This window comes from Atta colombica, unplaced genomic scaffold (assembly GCF_001594045.1).
Source record: "Atta colombica isolate Treedump-2 unplaced genomic scaffold, Acol1.0 scaffold127, whole genome shotgun sequence".
NCBI classification, from domain to species: domain Eukaryota; kingdom Metazoa; phylum Arthropoda; class Insecta; order Hymenoptera; family Formicidae; genus Atta; species Atta colombica.
In genome coordinates, this window is record NW_017259214.1 from 615,276 (window position 1) to 635,220 (window position 19,945).

Genomic DNA, 19,945 nt, shown 5'->3' on the forward strand with positions numbered 1-19,945 from the left:
GCAACGCGTGGAATGCATACAAACAAAAACGTCCCCGCACGCCGGTTCCAGGCCGCGAGAGACGTGTTTCCGAGGCAACGGCATTTCCATCCAGCGCCCATGTCGAAAGTGGCATTAACGCGAGAAGGAGGAAGTACGATGTGGCGGTGCCACGGAAACCGGACGGGACGGTATCGAAATTATAATGGGAAAAGTAATGCGCGCGCCGCGTCTCGCTTTCTCGGCGATAATAGATTACTTTAAATTATGTAATAAACACGATGAAAAATGTGCGCCAGGAAACACGCCTGATGAAAGTCTTCCGTATTCGAGGGAACGAGAGTCTGTTAACGTAAAATTGCTCGATATGCATAAAATGTGCATCGCATGGTTTACTTTTTAAATATCTAGATTATAAACTCGCTCTCACTCATTTTTGCTTCTATACAACTCTTGTATAAAATATTCGACATAATCACCATAATTTCTTAATAATTATTGCAAAATGTTTGACGTAATAACTAATCGCATCGTTTAATTTCAAAATGAAAATAGTTCACTTTACTAAAATAGGCAAAAGTAGCATTGAGAAGAATTCATTTCCACGCGTTGCGTTCGCTTCCACGTATTGTGATTTATTCGTTGCAACTTTTCGCAATGTTGTGGGAAGTTATTGTCATGAACACGTTACTCTCTGTATTGCATCTTCCAAAGACGTGCGAATTATAGTTCTCAAAGAGAAATCGAATTATATGTACGTATCCAATAAATTATTATTATAACTATAAATTAATGAATTATTATATCTCATCCTATTAAAATAAATCAAATTCGTTCTAAAAAATTTTTTCCGTCCGTAAACATTTTTTTCTTTTTAATTTCTATGCTAATATAAGAGAAATAAGTATAAGAGAAATAAGTAAGTAATATAGAAATAAAAAAAAAATTTGTAAGTGTGATGATAATCTAATGATTAGTTATCATAATAGTATAATAACGGATATAAGAAAACTAATGTAACTCATAGTTGAGAAAAAGCACACATTCGTTATCTTCTTTCAGTCTTTTATCTAAATCTTTATGGGAAAAGAATTGTTATCGGAGAATAAAAGCAGGTAGGGTGAGAACGTTAATTGCCGGCGTTATGGCCGACTCGTACATCATCCTGGGGATAGATTAGTGGAAAAGCGTGCGCAGGATGCGCCTGGCTGTGCGAACGAATATAGCTCTCAGTTCGAAAACGGCGCGGCGCGTTGTTGGAGCGACTAATGGACACCCCAGGTGAAACCATCAATAACGCGAGAAATTCTTAATTAATTGCCGCATATGGTGGCTAATTAAATGCGATACACGCCACGACGCTAGCGGCAGACATGCCTCCCGCATCGTCCTTCCGCTTTTTCTTTCCTCCACACGCTTCCCTCCATTCCTTTATTTTATCCCTTTCTCCTTTCCGTCCCCGTCCCCCTCCCCGTCCCTCCCTTTCTCTCTCTCGCTAATATTTTTTTCTCTCATTCTATCCGTGGGCAATTTAATTTTTAAAATAATTTACCAATTTATATATAAATGCGTTTGGATAAAAACCAATAAAAAATCTGTATGATTATCTTCATTTAGCCATTGCAAAAGTGAATGAAAATATTTTCGTATGTAATGATCATACATAATAATTAAATATTATTATGTATGACAGGAACAAAAAAGAAATATATACAAATATGTTTACAATTCCATTATTATATCCAATTACATTCTACAAATTATGTATTTATTTCTCTATATATTAATACAATTCTCTTTGTTTTCATAATTACATAATTCGATAAATTTAAACATTAATATCAAAGAAAAACTGCAATACGAACGTTGCACCCTGTTCATGTTAAATTTTGTAAAACGTTTTCTTTTGACGTTAATAATGACGCATTTGAAATGTTGCTTTATCCAGATCTGCGTGCACGACGTTGCAGCTTATGCCAAGAGCGAACATTGGCATGCAACCTGACAGGTCACGACAGAATGTTCTTGGCATCCCAACGGCAGCAGATTGAAGCCATGCACGAAGCAACCGTCGCTGTCATGGCCACGGGGGATCTTCTAGTATCGAATTTTTTTTATATCTTGGATTCCTTTGAATCACTATTGTTAGATATAACCTGCTATGCACGCTAAATATTCCAACAACTACTCGGACTTGCACATAAACGCGTCATAGATTTTTATATTTAACCGTTTTACTTAATCGTAATAAACAAAAAGCTTTGAAATAAAATTAAACAAAAAACATTTAACATATTAAGTGTAAAAATAGTCACACATTTAAAAATGTACTGCATTCAATGAAAGATAACAATAATTATAAATTCAGACTAAAGAGACCCGATTAATGTAATTATTGAACTGTACATGTAAAATTACAATTATTTTCAGTAATTTGTATATTTTTAATAATTTATTGTAATTATTAAATAAATTATCATTTTATAATAATTTCACATTCATCATTAACATCTCTTTGTTTGACAGAAGATTAATCTCTTTTTAATAAATCCTAATTTGCTCTCTTTATTTACTTCTCTATCTTATTTAATTCTTTCTCCTATAAATTCTTCTCTTTTTCAGAAAGATTCTATCTCATAGAAGATTTATACGGTTTTCAGATTTTCTTTGTTATCCTTTTTATTTGCGATAAGCTACTGTTATTAAAGTTATTATTATCAAGTAGTTATATGTACATATGAAAATGAGTTCAACCGTATTTTCTTACTCGTTCAGATTTCTTTCCGGTCCGATATTCATATAGGACACAGGCAGCCGCTGAACTGTAGGCATCATAGAAAATGAATCGTCGCTCGATCTTCGTCGCTCCGAGCTCTCTCGCATGCATCTCTCCACGCATCGATGCGTGCATTCGAAACGCCGGAGAGACTTCTAACGCTCGACGGCGGCGAACGTTACAAGGAGAGTTACCCGGTCCCGGATGACTTGTTAATAAACCGCCGCGGTTTGGCTTGGCTTGGTATCGCGTGTCACGAAATTCCATTTGTCTGACTCATATGTGAGAGAATGCACATATCACGCGAACACACGTTATTATGCTCGAGCGCGTGCGTTTATCCGTACACATGATCTACGTATACGCGAATATATTCTATCAAGATGCACCGGCATCGATCGCTGTCAACGTACGAATTGTGTTGAACTGTATCGAATATCGGACGCGAAATCAATATTATGACATGTATATATATTCCGTTTTATTTTAATGGTTAAAACATACAAAAATTATATTAAAAAATAAATATTAACAATAGAATGTTACATAAAATTCTCACAATTTCTCAAATATCGGACACAAAATTGATTTAATGACATTTTATGCATGTATTCCGTTTCATTTTAATTGTTAAATCAAAACATAATAATAATTAAATTTAAAAAAATAAATTCATTTTACATAGAATCTCCACAATTTTATTAAGTATATTACTGTGTTTACTTGTATAAGATAATTAAAATATATAAGATAATTATAATTATTATAATTGTAATTTAATTTATAATTTGAAAATATCAACACACGTATAATTATCACATATTTAAACATCTCTCGTACAAATTATCATTAGTTTTGGAAAGGATGATTTCGGGCTAAGGTTAAATATTTAATCATTCATATTATAATGAAAGCCGTTATGAACTTATAATCTTCATAACATCATGACGCGAGTAGACCATGATAGAACCTGTCGACCGAAAAGCAATCAGTGCAATCAACACAAGGTAATGATTGAGCGGCTTAATAGGACCGGCGCGTGATCTTAAACACGTGTTTCGAACACAAGCGGAAGAAGGTGAACGTACCTTTACCAACGTTGCGGATACTGTTCTTCAGCCTACTCGTTCGAAGCTGGTACAGCAGGCTAGTTACACGTTCGCGTGCTTTCCACTCACGTGAGTGCCGCGTAATGCTTAATATTTCACTTAGGAACGCGCGAAACGCGGCCGCTTTTCACGATTATCTGCTTGTCGACCATATTTAAAGACACCGTCGTCGTTTTGACCGTAGAAAAATATGTGAAATCAAACAACTCGATCTGTCCTTGATAAGAGCTTAGCGAGAAGACTAACTAACTTGAACATAATAATTTTCTTACGTATCTTGCACGTGGCCACATATATAATGTAAGCGAGTTCCGATCTGTTATGTAATCAAGCGGCCTTTCGTGTTTGAGAAGGTAGTAACGTATGTCGAAAAAAGTCAGAAGGTAATGTACATACAATATCCCATCTGCTTCGAAACGTTTACTCCCCATTAAAACGTTTCCCGTGTCAGCAGGGAACATAATCGTACAATAAAACGGCAGTTATATTTCTATGGAACATTGCACGATATATTCGCGTGAAGTCTGCCTTTTATACGGACAATGTTACGCAGAACTAAGCTAGACAAAATTTAAAAAATATACATCATGTTGTAGACCGGCAACATAAAACGCCACTTTAAACCTAATTTATTCAAAACAGGCTCGAGATGAGTTAGCTCGTTTTTACGTAATATCGACTAAAATAAAAGAGAGAAGCGCAAGGAAATTATGAAAGGCTATTAGTCATTTACATCGTTATTCTCGTAAAGAAGTTATCTATGATGCACGCCCTTCTCAGCGAAAGGGCTAATTAGGCGAGAGCGTAACCGGAAGATTAGAGCGACCGCCCGAGTCTCTTCTTCCTCGTCTCCGCCAAGTAGTAACGGTAAATCGAGATCAGTCAACCTCCGGGCGAATCGAACGACGAAGAGGACGATGACGAGCGATACGTTCATGTTATCTCTTCATGAACAATCGTGCATTTACATTTACAACAGTGTATTATTCTCGATGTTTAAATTGCCGCTTCGATGTTTGCGCGTACAGGACAAAATTTCTCCAATAATATAATTCGCGAATGGTGGACAGGTCTAATTTATGGAAGGCAACTAATGGAGTGGAATCGCAGGCATATTGGCCCGTTCGATATGTAGAATGGGCAAAACTAGCGCGATTACACAGCGAGCTGTAATTAATATTTAACAGTATCGTGGGTGAAGATTTGCACAATACGAGCACGCGTTAACGAGCAATCGCGTAATCCGAAGCAATGATATAATCCATCGTAGGCTGTCCGGTTAATGAAAAAAAAGAAGAGAATAGTTGCGTTATTATCCATTACAAAGCAACACCAGGCGCATATCGCAACGCAGGCCGGTTTTAGGTGGGTGGTGATACTCCATAATGTATAACGCGATTTCCATATCGGCCGTCGAATGACAATAAACGTTCCTTGAGCACCTCGCGCTGGATATTTACATCGTGCAAATTTCACGTCATGCTTCATTGTACCTATCTCGACGAGAAAAGTAAGTCTAAAGTAGAATAGAGAAATAATGCCCTCTGGAAATAGTGAGGTATCCAAAGAAAATCTAAGAGACAACAGCATCGTTTTTGTCTGATTGTGAGATATATTATATAAGAAATGTTTCGTGCAAAATTGAATGAAGCTAAAAACTGATTTGCGTAAAATCCAATTCTTCGTTTTCCCAAAATCGAAATATCAAATATATAAAGTCTTGTAAATGACGCGTGGTAAGTTTATAAGTTAAATTTAAATTTGTCTATATATTATAAAAATAAATTCGTCGCGTAAAATGCAAGCAAACACAGTTAGAAATGTTTGTGAATTTACAATACCCTTATAATAAAAACGTGCAAAAAATTTGTAAGCCATATAATGTTTTATGATATCACAATATTTATAAATTTACAATAGAAATTTGTTGTGAATTTACAAAACTGGCGTGCCCGCGCATGCGTATTAAAGATTTGCATATACTTTACCACAAAATGTTAATGTAATTTCACAATATAGATATGTTTAAATTTACAGCACATTTTTTGTTGGATAAAAACTTCCGACCCTTTTGGAAGTTTTCAACGGAAATTTCTTACAGTGAAGTTGATCAATGTTGCACACATCGAAGAAAACACGATTTGGCAGGTAAAGACGGATGCACCGTTACGTTTTCGTCGGCGCGAATTCGTAGAAAAACCATCGATCCTACCGTCTCGATAAATCGATACCACCGACGGCGCGCAGCGTGCGTCATAAATAATTTATCTTGCAAGGCTAGCACGTTGTACAAAGGGAAGGGGTTTACTCACCATAATCGGAGCGCGATCTCGCCGCTCGGATGCAGAAGAAGGTGATCCGCCGACCGCAGCATCTGCAACGAGAAAGAAAAATCTCTTTCATCCGCGCTAATTCACCGTTAGATCAATCGGCGCGATATGCTTCCGGCACCGCGCACGCAAACGCGATGCTGATAGACTGAAGGGAAGAGGAAAAAGAAGGAAAAAATCAGAAGATCGGAAATATCGTAAATTTCAGAATGGCGAGAGAACGTGAACGTGGTAAAACTGGAATCCCTCGTGCGAGAAAAGCGCGCTACTCGGCGCCTCGTCGTCGTCAATAAAATCGCAGAAAGGACGACGCTGACCTCTCCACACAGTACGGATGAGACGACGACGATTCCCCGTGGACTCCACAAGACATCGCAGTGGACGCTACTATTCCAGGTTGTTAACGTGAGGATATTTCCGCGGGGAAATGGTCTCGCACAGCGTGCCTTCCCGCGAGATTATCTCTACTTCAAGATCATTGAGGATCGCATAAATAAAGCACAATTCAAGAAACGAGCGAGCTACATTTGCTACATTTGCCGGAGAGGAAAAAAAGAACGTAGGGTAGCGCGGGCAGAAAGTAAAAATAAGATCCAGATTCTGGCCTCAACGCGTCTCAAACCAACCAGTATAAAACACGTGTACCGGGAAATTCCAGTTTTACATATGTGTAAAGTGAAAGGATATTTTTATAAAGAATATTAGAGAATACTTTCGTCAAGAAATTAGATTAAAGAACTTGTAGATAAAAATAAGTACAAAGAACTGAGTGCCAGAATTCATATTTCAATCAGAAACTGATTTTGCTAATACTTATATTATTTACCTTTATAGGATAGGAAATAGTGGCGTTGAAATAGTGTACAGAAAAAAAATTGGGTGATACAGCAAACCTATAACTTACTGCTTGAATTCAACATCTATAACTAAGAAGATTTGATAGTTTAACAAATCGCTAATGTTATTCAGCTGTCAACTTTGCTACTTTAACATAGAAAATTGACTGTCTATATATTACGACTGTAGATTTGCTGAATCAGTGAAGTTTTCAGTTGTTTTTTTTTCCGTGTGCTATAATTTGAAGCAAGAAATACAATAAAATAGTGAATTATAACAAATCTCATTTAAGAAAAGCTATAAGATATTAAAAAAAGGTTCTCATTCCCTAAAATTAACTATTGTTTTGAAGGAACAAATATTACGTTAGAAAAGAATATTACTTCTGCGAGCCCTTCGGGAAGACGAAGCCTTCCCTTGTAAATGTGCGTGTCGAACGAAACCACACCAGCCGACTTTTTTCCGGGAACCGTTCGGGAATCGTGCAGGAAATCGTAGTTCGTAGGAAAGAATCATCGCATCGGTTCCATTCGGGCAACCGGAATTAACATCGTTTATTTTTCCAGTCTCGAAAATCTTAAGTTCAGACTGTACCATGCTATCGCTCCTTCGCAGCCGCGAATTAGTACGCTACTATAATTTGGCCACGGCGCACATTAATCTTCTTATCGTTCGACAAGGAAATAAACCAATCTCTGGCGTGCCTCGTAAAATATATTACTGCAATATGTATATCGCATATGGAATGTATATACGTATATTATTAAATAATTTCCTAACAATAGTAAGAAGCGTGTGAATAACGTCACTTGATATCCTAACGCGTTTTTCAGGTCTTCGTTATTATTTCTTTCGACACGTGGTAGGTTAAGATTTCCATTCGCACGATCGTTAGAGATCAGCCTTGAAGCGCTTTATTGCAGCTTCGAGTTCGAATATTTGCCGCTCTCTCTCCCGACAAAATCAACACGTTGAAAACACCCGGCTACGCGTAAAATTCCACTGGCATCGCTAAACGTAAGTGATATACATATAAAGAGAGGCTCTTGTGTCGTCTTGTGAGAATTACGATTTAGCTTGCGAGTAGCGCGAGTAGCGTTACACGATACGATCATTATCGTCGCGGACCTTTCTAGACTATTAAACCTGCGTGACAGCGGCGTAACGTTATAAAATCAAAGGAGGATAAAGAGCGCCGTGTGAGATAGACGACGTGCATAATAGTGTCGGATGATAAGAAGATAAGAGCCTTAGAAGCGTGTATACTCGGTGTCGAGTTTTCGTATCACATGCTTAGTTGGTCTTAGATTACGACTAACGATACTTATGGGAATCGACGGGCTCACTTTCTAGACAGTAGAATTAAACGCGTTACGCAACAGATAGAACAATACATACTCGACGAAATGCTTAATGAAATCTTTATGAGACGCGAAACCTTCTCTTCCATTTATACAATTAACTCTTCATGATACGAGGCTTTAAAGATCCAGATGATTTTCAATTTTAAATTATTCTGCCTCAAATTCGGATACGTACAAAAAAAAAAGTGAATAACGTTACGGATCATATTATTGATGTATTCTTGAATACAGAGTATGTCAGAATTTTTTCAGATATTTTTTTTAGAGTGCAAAAACTCTTTGAAAAATACAGATACTAATGACCTAATTGGATTAGAAAGGCAATGGGGGAAAAAAAAAAAAAACAACAACGGAGTATGGTGTAGATTGTATTATGAAACGATCACAATTAATGACTTTATGATATACAATATACTAAAAATATGAAGCTAGTAAAAAAGATAAAAAAACAATTATTTCATCAATTATATAAAAGAAATTATAACTGTAACAAAGAGTACTTAAAAAAATGGTAAACTATTTCTCGCGTTTTGGATGCACTCAAAAAGAGGACAAGACTGCTATAAAATATTTATGAAGTTGCTTTGTGCTGCCAAATTGAGGCGAAACGATGAGAAGGTTGATGCTTGCAGATGCATTCGAAACTCTGTCATGTAGGTCCATAAAGTCCCCGTTATTTCAGCACTTGCAGGTCGCTATTATTATTGCGGTGTCCAATACGAACCACATAACAATAACCGTCCGTGCACAAAACGTCGAGTAATGACTTCAATTTTAAATTAGCATACATGACGGGCTCATCAATCCGCTTACGGTGTCAAAGTCTACAGTAACGCGATGGTCAACACCTGTGCTTTTATTAAAACTCCATTGAAATAATTTAATTACAGATAATGATCGCTCGAAATTCTGAAATTAATAAACGGCCGATAAACGCGCGCTCGCAAAAGTTTCAATAATTAATAAATGATACACGGAACGATAATTTCATAACACCAAACGTCGTTACTGCGAAAGTGGATTGACCTAAATTATAATCGATTTAACGTCGCGACTACGTTGCTTTTACGTTACAGACTTTTCATCATTTCATATACGTGCCACTGTTGTCAATGATACGCGCGAGCATATCGATCTTAGAAATATTAATACACATCATTACTAAGCAAAGCGATAACTGGACATCGTATATAAACCTGCAACCCCGCATCAATCGCCTCTGCGATCACGGTACACCGCGCATCTTTGCCGATAAACGACAACAACGGCGAGTATAACGAGGACAACGGTAGCGTGTAAAACGCGGGCGTGCTTATCCGTGGCGCGGGGAGATTTAATCTGACCGGCTATTATATACATGACGTACAATAACGTCCGCTCTCGGTCTGCGCGATGCTTCCAGAGCGAGAGCGAATAGAGACGTTCGAGCGTGCAACCGCGTCGTTGCTCGTGCGATGTAAAATCGATACTTTCCCCCGCCGCGCCGCGCCGCGCCGAGCCGAGCCGAGCCGAGCTGTGCGCGGCCCTCGCACTGACCTATCGGGAGCATCAGGTAACTGGGTGAACCTTGTAGGAAGGCGATAATAAATTAATCATCTAGTTATCGTGTACATAGGCGTAATGACTATTCTGCACACATGCCGGCATAAGTTTCCTCGATCGACGCGAGATTCCTACGCTCTCATCTTTCCTAGGAACACCGCCATGTATATACATAGATCAAAACAGAAACACGAAGCGCGAAATAAGAGAACCTGACGCGATGTTCCCTGCAATTTACAAGAAGAATTGTTTATTATTGTATATGTAGCATTATCCTCCATTATCATTATCATTAAATTATCAATCTGCACGATGGATCTGCATCAGCTTAATATCGCATACGATCGGAATTATCTAATAATTGTAGCCTATCTCTGATTTATGTGTATACACTTTTCGAAATCGCCTTAATCACGCGAGACCTCGAAACGCTCGTAACAACAACGCACTTAACAACGCACAAGCGATAACCGGACTGTGTTCACGCACGTTCGCATTTATACGTCGTGTATGTATTTTGATCGAAAAACGAGACGAGAGTAGTAATCCCTACAGAGAATTTTACAGAGTAGACGGATTTTACGCATCTCATAGGCTTCGCCTTGTTATATAGTTTCCTACGCCGCTGGACGTGAGCCATACCGTATATACTCGTGTCCTTTTAAAGGCGCATCCACACGTGCCTCGGCCCTCAGCCTGGGAAAGCCGAAGGAAAGCACGGGGGGGTTGTGCGTGCAACTCGGAACTGGCTATAAATAAGAGGAATACAGGCGTGTTATTTCCCTTTAATCCGTAGAAATTGCGCGATATCGCGCCGTTCGCGCGCGAGTTCGGGGACCGGTTTCCGCTAACGCGTTTCCGAAGACACGTCTTTCCGCGCGTCATGTCTTTTAATGTGTCCTTTAATGAAGAGGTTCCCACGAATATCCTAATTATCGCGCGAGATTATTATTACATGACATGCGTGTGTGCGTATGCCGTTAAACACAGGAATCTATTCGATCACAATCATCAAATCCCGATAAGTTGACTGTAAAATTAAACACAAGAGAAGATCTTAATACTCGACAGTGGAATAAAGTGCGCGAAATCGAGGTAAAGATGCGAGTTGCGATGGCACACATCGCGCGATTAAAACTTTATTCCTCGATCCACTCTCAAAAGTCCCAAATAATAATTTTTTTTTTTTTTTTTTTTATTAATCACGTTTCATCACACACCATTCGTAAACCTGATATCCATTGCACGAAACACACGATAATTCGTCTGTAACATTCGTCTTATGGATTTACTAATTTGGAGCGAACGAGTGAAAGGGGACCGGTCAAATTATTTCGCTGATAGTTGTAACCTGTTGTTAAGTACGTGCGTTCGGCGAGAGGCTGCAGCTTTAAATCGCAAAAGGTAATACGACGTTGATCGTAATGCGATATTAAGTATAATATACGATTTCCAAGTTAACGATGGTACAGTTTGCAATCAGTCCCCAACGAGCTTAAACAAAGAAGAAGGTTGTCATGCGCGTCTGGCTGGTACCGTAAATTAAGATACGATGATTCTTTAACCATATAATTCTATATAAGAATTATTAAAATGAAGATTATAGAAATAATGAAAATTAAAGCGTTCAAAGCAACATTGATGTAACTCATTTAAAAAATTGCAACAGCACATTAAGTTTAATCTTCTTAAATTAAAGATCAATCTCTTCTCGTGTTTACAAATGGAAACTTTAAATATTTAAACTTCTTCATTCAGTAACATGGATAAAATAATGATAATGCGACACAAAGTACTTTTCTTTTTGGGCCGGGTATTATTACTTTTAAATTCTTTCTTCAATGTTTATCGCGAACATGCAACTCATCACCCCATCGGACTTTGTCTTTGATACGCACGATATTTTCACCCATTAATAATTTATACATGACGTTTCAACGCGCTGTACCTCGTGGCGATGTGGAGTGTAGGAGGGAGGCGTTTACGATATCTGCCGATAGTTTCATACTTTGTATCCGCATTATTACGCGTGCGCGTATCGGAAGGTAGATCCGCACCAGATAAGCCCGATCGACGAGCGGAGAGAGAAAAAGAAAATAGCTCGCGAGATTAATGGAGCCGACCGACCGTTCGCGCGCGCACGATAGGTCGAGGTTCTCAACACTTTCACCGAATAATACGTCGGCACGTAACGACCGCTAATTGCATCTGCGTAATTTTAATTAATCCGCGTCGCGTACAAGGCGTGTCGGCAGGAAGACAGAAATTCCTGCAATCACCGACGTTGTACGAAAGACGTGAATAAGTGATACTTCCACGCGCGTAGCGTCTTCCGCGAAGATTCATCTCGCGTACTCGCATACTTCGAGTAAACAAGCTGCCGCGGTCTTTCGCAATGTCTTCCGATATTTCATTACGATTGCATAACCAACACTAACATGCGAGATCACTCGCATTATTAGTTATAGAATTTTTCAATCTGTCGATAGAATTACGTTTGCCATGTTAAGTTTATCGTTCTATTGTCAAAGAACTGTAATAAAACATTTTCGCGAAATACATGAAAATTTATTACTTTCACGGGTGTTTGTGAATGAATAATACGTAATGAATGAAGTAATACGTAAAATAATTATACTGTTTTGACGTTTATGCTTACATAATGTAGAAGATGTAAACGCGACTGACTGATAAATGAAGACATAATTATAGTCTATAATGGATTTGTATTGCGAGCTGGCAGAAAGGTTTACGAGGATTTCAAAATGTTAACAGGCGTCCCGAAAAAAAGCCAAGTGGCACGCATCTCATGAGAATACTAAATTATGAATTCTCTCGTGAGAGACAATAGCATGGAGAAAGAAAGAAAGAAATCGCGGGATTTATACTTATGAGAGAGAGAGAAACGGGAACCCTTCGATTCCTCTCTTACGATCTATTTTACAAAAATCCCACACTTATGCGCGCGATTCCTAATTCTTCTTGCACGCGATCTCGTAAACCTCCTAACGGACCTCATCAGTTTTGAAAATCCTCCTCGTAAAATATAGCGGATTTCCTCGATCCGTGCGACACGCTGATCGATGAGATTATAACGAGAAACGATCGCCCGAAGCGAACTCTTCTCTGTCGTCGTTATCTTTGCTCCAAAGCTATGCTTTAGTTATACTTCAACGTAAGAGAAACTGTATCTATCTCGATTTACTATCGTAATACTTCAAATCTAGCCGATGTCATTCTAATGCGTATCGATAATAATCAATTATTCTTACAAACAATTTCTTAATCTTAATCTCTTCATCTGAATTCGATATTCATTATACATCCAAACAAACAGAAATATTTTCATAAAATTGTAATTTAGATCAAAATTTATCTTCAAGTCCTTCTTAAAGTTTTATATAATTATTATATGTATTAAATATTGATATAAATAATGATATGGCTCTGAAGGTAAATCTAATGTAAAAAAAAAAGGAAGCAAAAAAAATTAAAAGCCAATTAAAAGCCAACGCGATTAGACATTATTGTTCCAAATCTCAACTGAAACAGCCACGAAATTTTATTTCGCTTTAATATAACTTTCATTCGACATCGCAGCATTAAAATCTCTCCATATCATTTTTGGATTAATATGAGATGGCTTGTCCTACTGACGATACATCGGAAAGCATATTAATTGTATAATGACTGGCGTTCATACATTGTTTATTTAACAATTAACCACTGTTATAATGCACCCTAATTATGAACTTTTTCCTATCCGCAACTCTCTGACTTCTGCAATAACTAGATGATTATGCAAGATATCATGCGCTGTTCACATGTAACTATAGCTAACATTCGCTGTCATTCGATATATTTATGTATTAATAATAGCTTGTATTTTTGTATTTTGTATTTTTGCATTGAGAAAGCTCGAAATGAACGTATGTTAAATATTAATAAAAATTTCTTTGCGCACCATTAGGCGCGCAATCTTGGCTCTTAATTGGCAATTTTTGCTTTCTTTTAAATATTGATGACATATTTCTAAGAATTTTTTTCTATTACGGCTACATTAATAACAAATCTGTTTTGTTATCAAAAATCTCTATATATTTGCAATTCCTAAATTTAGATTTACAAAAATTATTAAATACACAGAGTATCGATATCTTTATCTTTCTTTTTCCTTCCATTAAAATTCTATTAATACATATCAAAATAATAATACCCACGACACTGACATTACACATATATATTGCTCAATAACACACGATTGGAGCAAAGAAAATTTAAATCAGCGTGAATCGATTTCCTATCTCAGGGCGGATTAATCGTCGATAGAACACGTGGGCTACCGGATCATTCTGCCCACACTTTATACGCAGTATCCACGCTTCGCCGACATGTAAGTTCGAGTGGGTTACACCATATACTTTCTTCGTTAACCCACTGGGAAACAGGACTGGCGCACAAATAGAGAGAGAGAGAGAGAGAGAGAGAGAGAGAGAGAGAGAGAGAGAGAGAGAGACAGAAGAAAGGGAGCAACTGGAGAGATCAGCATTATAAAGTTGGATATGCGGAGTTGCTTTATATCGACTCGTGCAAGCAATGATGTCGCTCGTACGTTTACGTAATACGAGCTTATCTATAAGAGGTAAGTTTAGTTTCTTCGAAAAGATGGCACTGCTAGGTGAACAAATATACATACAAACAAGATGTTATGGATCCGATTTTAAAAGCGGATAATCAAGAGAGAGAGAGAGAGAGAGAGAGAGAGAGAGAGAGAGAGAGAGAGAGAGAGAGAGATTCTTCCTATTTTTTTCCTTTCAGATATGATTACTCATACTGGTAAATTTCCTTTGTCTGATATGAAAATCGTATTCAATCGTATAAATAATTCGTTCTTAAATATGTAATGATATGGATAATGTATTATTAAATATGTAATTTGTTTTTCAGATATTGGGTGTGCCCGAGCTAGTCAATACAAATTCTGAATGTAAGCGCGTACGATCTGCGTACATTAATCGCGTAAAGTGAAATTTGTAGCAAAATGTATCACTTTTTATCTCTCTTAATTTTAGATTTACTACAGTAGCAACCATGTACGCAGAGTAATGAAAACATTTCAAAGTACAACATTAATAAAATTAATTAATTCTACCTTCGAAACAAGTTTAAGTAAAATATTCATGCACGATATAAATAAAATATACGAGAAGGAACTCCATCTTGTAAAGCTTCCGATTTATGAATACATTTTCTCAAATGCGAATATCTTAGCAAAATAGTTAATAAATTAAAAATTGAAATTCCTGTAAGATATCGGAAATAAATGATCTCGAGAGAAATTATACATTTTACAAGTAATTATTATTTTCGGAGAAATATAAATGGAAATACGCAGCTCTCGCTCATCAAGGTATAAAAAGCGCATTAAAATTATCGGCATGACGAGTGTCGTGTACGCGACATACGAGAGCGCATAAATCTCGACGTTGACACGTACGCTGCACCATGCATTTCCGACCATTGTGCATCCGCGCTTCCCGGTTTTCTCTCCTCCGAACGAGCGACGCTTCCTTGCAGCGTAATTGGGAAGTTTCCGAGAGATTCGTTCGTTCAATGATCGGTCGATCGATCGATACTGCCATCGCGGTAGCGTCGTAGCACCGCAGCCTGCGCAAGAACCTTGGAATTCCGCAAATTCCTGCGGTACCGTTTGACGCACCCTGCGTGTACGCTTTTACACACGAGAGCTTCTTTCGACACTACGCGCAGATCCTCCAGGGTCAATGGCGTAGACGAGATTCAAACTAAGGAAATTCCAAATAATACTCGATTTCACTAAGGAAAGATAAAATCTGTCGCCACGTTCTTTTTATTGAACCGATAACGATAGATAAGAATCCAATGATCAAAACATCGCGCCAACAATCGCTAATTGATCTAACACGAATTTTGAAGTTGATGTACAAAATAAATACAACACGTTATCTTTTACGAGTTGACTATTCTCTATACGATATGTAATCAATTTTTCCTTACGTTTGTCGGTGATTTTTATCGTAATTATTGACGATAAAATTTTCATTGAAAAGATGTAAGCGATTTTAGATTAATTTCAAGGCTTTCGCTTACGCTATTGACTTAGGATATGTATAAGTGCGGGGCCACACACACATCACACACCCCACCCCACACACACACACACACACACACACACGCGCGCGCGCGCGCGCGCGCGCCATACTGTCGAACAGAGGTCCGCGCGTGTACACATATCTTTAATATCTTCGCGGCGAATCGACATTCATTAGGATGCATTGGCATTCTTTCTGGCCATACATACTCAGGGAAGGAACGAACGGATAATGGTAGAATCTCTTCCTCGTGCTGCCTTAACGACCAACAAGTCTACTCTATCCCGCACATCCCTAACGTCCTGCATTGTACTTCCGCCGATTAGCTACGAACAACGACTAATAGTTCAAGTTATCATTTTGCCGGCGCACATCCGCATAAATCAGATTGCTATTCCTGATAATTTATAGCTTCGCAAGTATAGAATTAATCAAACTCAGTAGATTAAGAATAAAAGTTACACAATAAATAAGACTTATTTAGAATAACAAAGGTTAAAATAAAATTAATTCATTTTGAAATAGCTGCGAAGATATGTTAATTAGAATCGCGTCAATAGGTATACCTATTATTAACGCATAATACGTATTATAAATTATATATAACGTGTAATAATAAATAAGTACAACTCGTAAAAATAATCGTTTTGTGACTCTAACCGCCATGAAACGCGTTATTTTTACTGGTCTGCGTAACAAATCGTCAGTATGCAGAAATAAATCGATTTCATTGCGTACGCGGTGCAACATTAAGAAGTGCATTGGTGCGGATGACGTCAGCAGTGACGATTGATTAGACGGAAATAAGCATCGAGGAGCCTATATAACCCCGCATTAGCCTAATGACCGCAAACGCAGGTGATCCGGTGATCTACGATCGATGCTCCCCCCACCCCTCTCTCTCTCTCTTCCCTAGCACTCAACAAGATATCCGCGGTGAATCCTATGGATAATCGCCACGGGATCACGGTCACGGATTCTGAGCTCGCATTCGTCGTATACGCGTGTTTCACGAGATAACAAGTTGCTCGCGCGCTTTCGTATCGCTGAATGCGCTCTCGCGAGGCGCGTACATACGCGCCTGTTTATTCAAAGTTAAAAGGGAGAGAAAAGAGCGACACCGACCGATAAGGTAATTTATATTCCGCGTTAAATAGACACTGAGCCGTTTACTTCGGTCGCTAGTCTAGTAAACGGAGTAATGACGTTGCTTGATAAAGAACCTTAATCAAGCAGATGATAAAGTGAGTCTAACGAAGATGTAAGCCCAGCGATTAACCGCGGTGGAAAATCTAACTGTCGGTTATCGAGATATTGATTTCGCGCGTTTTGTTGCGTCTACTGGAAATGAAATTTGTTTGTTATGCAATGATCATAAATACGTTTTAAAATTCCCATATTCTTTGAAATTATTTGCCCATACACGGAGAGAAATTTTTCTTAGAATTTAATGATGAAAATATGACATTCGAGACAACATTGTATTTCGAAGAATTTTAACGTAAATCTTCTCTTATTCGTTAATAAAACTACAATAAAGTATAAAATAAGTTTGATTAATTTTACTGAAGTGCACGGTAAAAATCTTTAAATTGTATTGTCTCATAACTATCATATTTTCAGAATAAAATTTAAGAGAAAATTCTCTCTGTTGTACTATAAATCTCTTTTTAGTATCCTAAGATGCTCAGAAAGTTAAATTCATATTCACAATTTTAAATTTAAATTTATACACGCTATATATTTTAATTCGTGCATTAAATTTAAGATGCAATATACATTTTTACTTTATATTATAAGTAATATAATACTAACGCGACATTTTAATGTCTATATATATTAAATGAATTGTAAATCAGTCTTCAAATATTACGCAATATTATTAATTTAAATAAATAAAAATATATTAACTACTTTGTTTCTATGCATAGGAACAAACGCGGAGTCATGCCGGCAGCTTTTGCAGGCAATCGATTAATAATTAAATGCCCGTAATAATGATCGGCGCGCACGCGTTTCTATGACGATTAATCGGTCTTGCGAAACACACACAGCAGCATGCAACGAACATATTTCACGATTATCTACGCCATTCCGTGCCACTTATCATCCCTCCTCGATGACAAGATAAAACGAATTTCCACGTGTCAAAAACAATGGTTTTCTGTGCGTGAATTAAAACCGCGAACTATTTAAAGACAATATAATTGTAGTTGCAAACTCATGTACTACATAATGCATACATCAAGCTAAAATCAATGTAAATGTACAAATTTGCAAAGTTCCTTTCGAAATAAAACAAAATGGAAGAAATTCAATTAAGGTGCACGAGAGCACGAACGTCAGACAGTTAAATCAGCTAAATATAAAAGAAAGGTGGTGGTTGCGTTATTTTACGTTTCGAAAAACGGATAACGAATCGATAAATGGGCAATTAATCGATATTGGATCCAGTTGCATTAGCATTTAAAAGACCTGACGCCTTTTAAGACCAGGGGCTAAACGCAAAATGGCATGGGAATTCATTAAAGGCAAAATAAAAGGTTAATAACTTCACCGTCCGTCCATCAGTCTAATATGACTCTGTCTTTTACATCCCAGCCCCTTAGGCAGGGCAAAAGTCTTTACGTGCCCATTCCATCTTCTACACCTCTCGCTCTCCTTCTCGACCGATCCTTCCTCTTGGATCGGAGAGAAATCAGATTCCCTTCGTCTCTGTATTCATCCCGCCGACGTGGACCATTATTATCGCTCCGCGTGTATTCGTAGAGCGATTTAGCAATACAAATCGATACGGAAGACACGATTCATACAACTACAATGTTTCTTTTTTTTTCGCGCAAAGGCCGCTTCTGAAATATTATCGTGGCAAACCAATTAACTTTTAGCGGCTACGCGATAAATATTTCAAGAGCCAAAGATTAAAACTGAATTCTTTTTTATATCACTCGTTATCATTTTTTACTTAGATAAAAAGTGAAAGCACAAATCGATGCTACTTTTTGTTTAATAAATTTCTTAATACAAATTCGACGACTTATAAGTATTCATGTATGTACATACGATTTATTCAAATTACATTCGAATTGTATATTCACGATATGGAGTCCATTGCTTCGATGGCTCTATCATTTATCATGTTTTTATCCGCGCGGGAAATAAATAACGGTGTTTCACAGATTCCATTTATCATGCAAATACAGTTTAAAAATTTCTCATGCTGTATTAAATTTATATTTGCGCAAATTATCTGTCGGAAGTGTAACTTCCAATTGTTTGCGACGACTGTGCTACGTAAAGCACGGACGATCGCACCCTAAGGCTATAATATATTTATATAGTTACTAGAAGTACGCATTTTAGAAGTACATCAGTTAAAATGCTTGGAATGAAGTGTTATATTCTAAAACGCGAACGATTCAATAGTTACCTTTTGATCAGAAATCAATTTCAGAGGCTCGGTGGAGGAGAGGAACGATACAAAATGAGACAGGAAACGTATCACACAACTGTCACGAAAATAAACGATTAATTCTGCAACTACAAAGAAATAAATAATTTGTTCAGCAAACAGACCTGTTATCATCTAATATCTCTTTCTTTTTCATTTTGCTTCCTCTATTACTTCTTATTGATACGATACTTCGTTATACTAATCGTGCGATTTAATAAATACCGACACTCAAATTCTTTTCAAAGTATCATAATATTGTACATATTTTTTCGCGATGATATATATTTTCTTTTTGCCGTAAAAAATATGTAAAATGATCTAAAATGCCATTTTTTGCCAAATTTATCTCAATTTAAGAACCTGACATGTTATATAAATTTTGCAAAGGTATTATGTTCAGCGCGATTTAAAAGCGTTTGAGAT

General features: G+C 37.4%; 1 protein-coding gene across 4 annotated transcripts in view; it reads right to left on the reverse strand.

Moving 5' to 3' along the window:
- Positions 1-19,945, reverse strand: part of LOC108684226 — a 122,584-nt gene that overhangs the window by 65,256 nt on the left and 37,383 nt on the right. For all 4 annotated transcript variants that reach the window (XM_018188451.1, XM_018188450.1, XM_018188449.1 and 1 more), the window contains exon 2: positions 6,177-6,238. The gene's annotated coding sequence lies outside the window, so the exon portion shown is untranslated. The remainder of the gene's footprint in view (positions 1-6,176; positions 6,239-19,945) is intronic.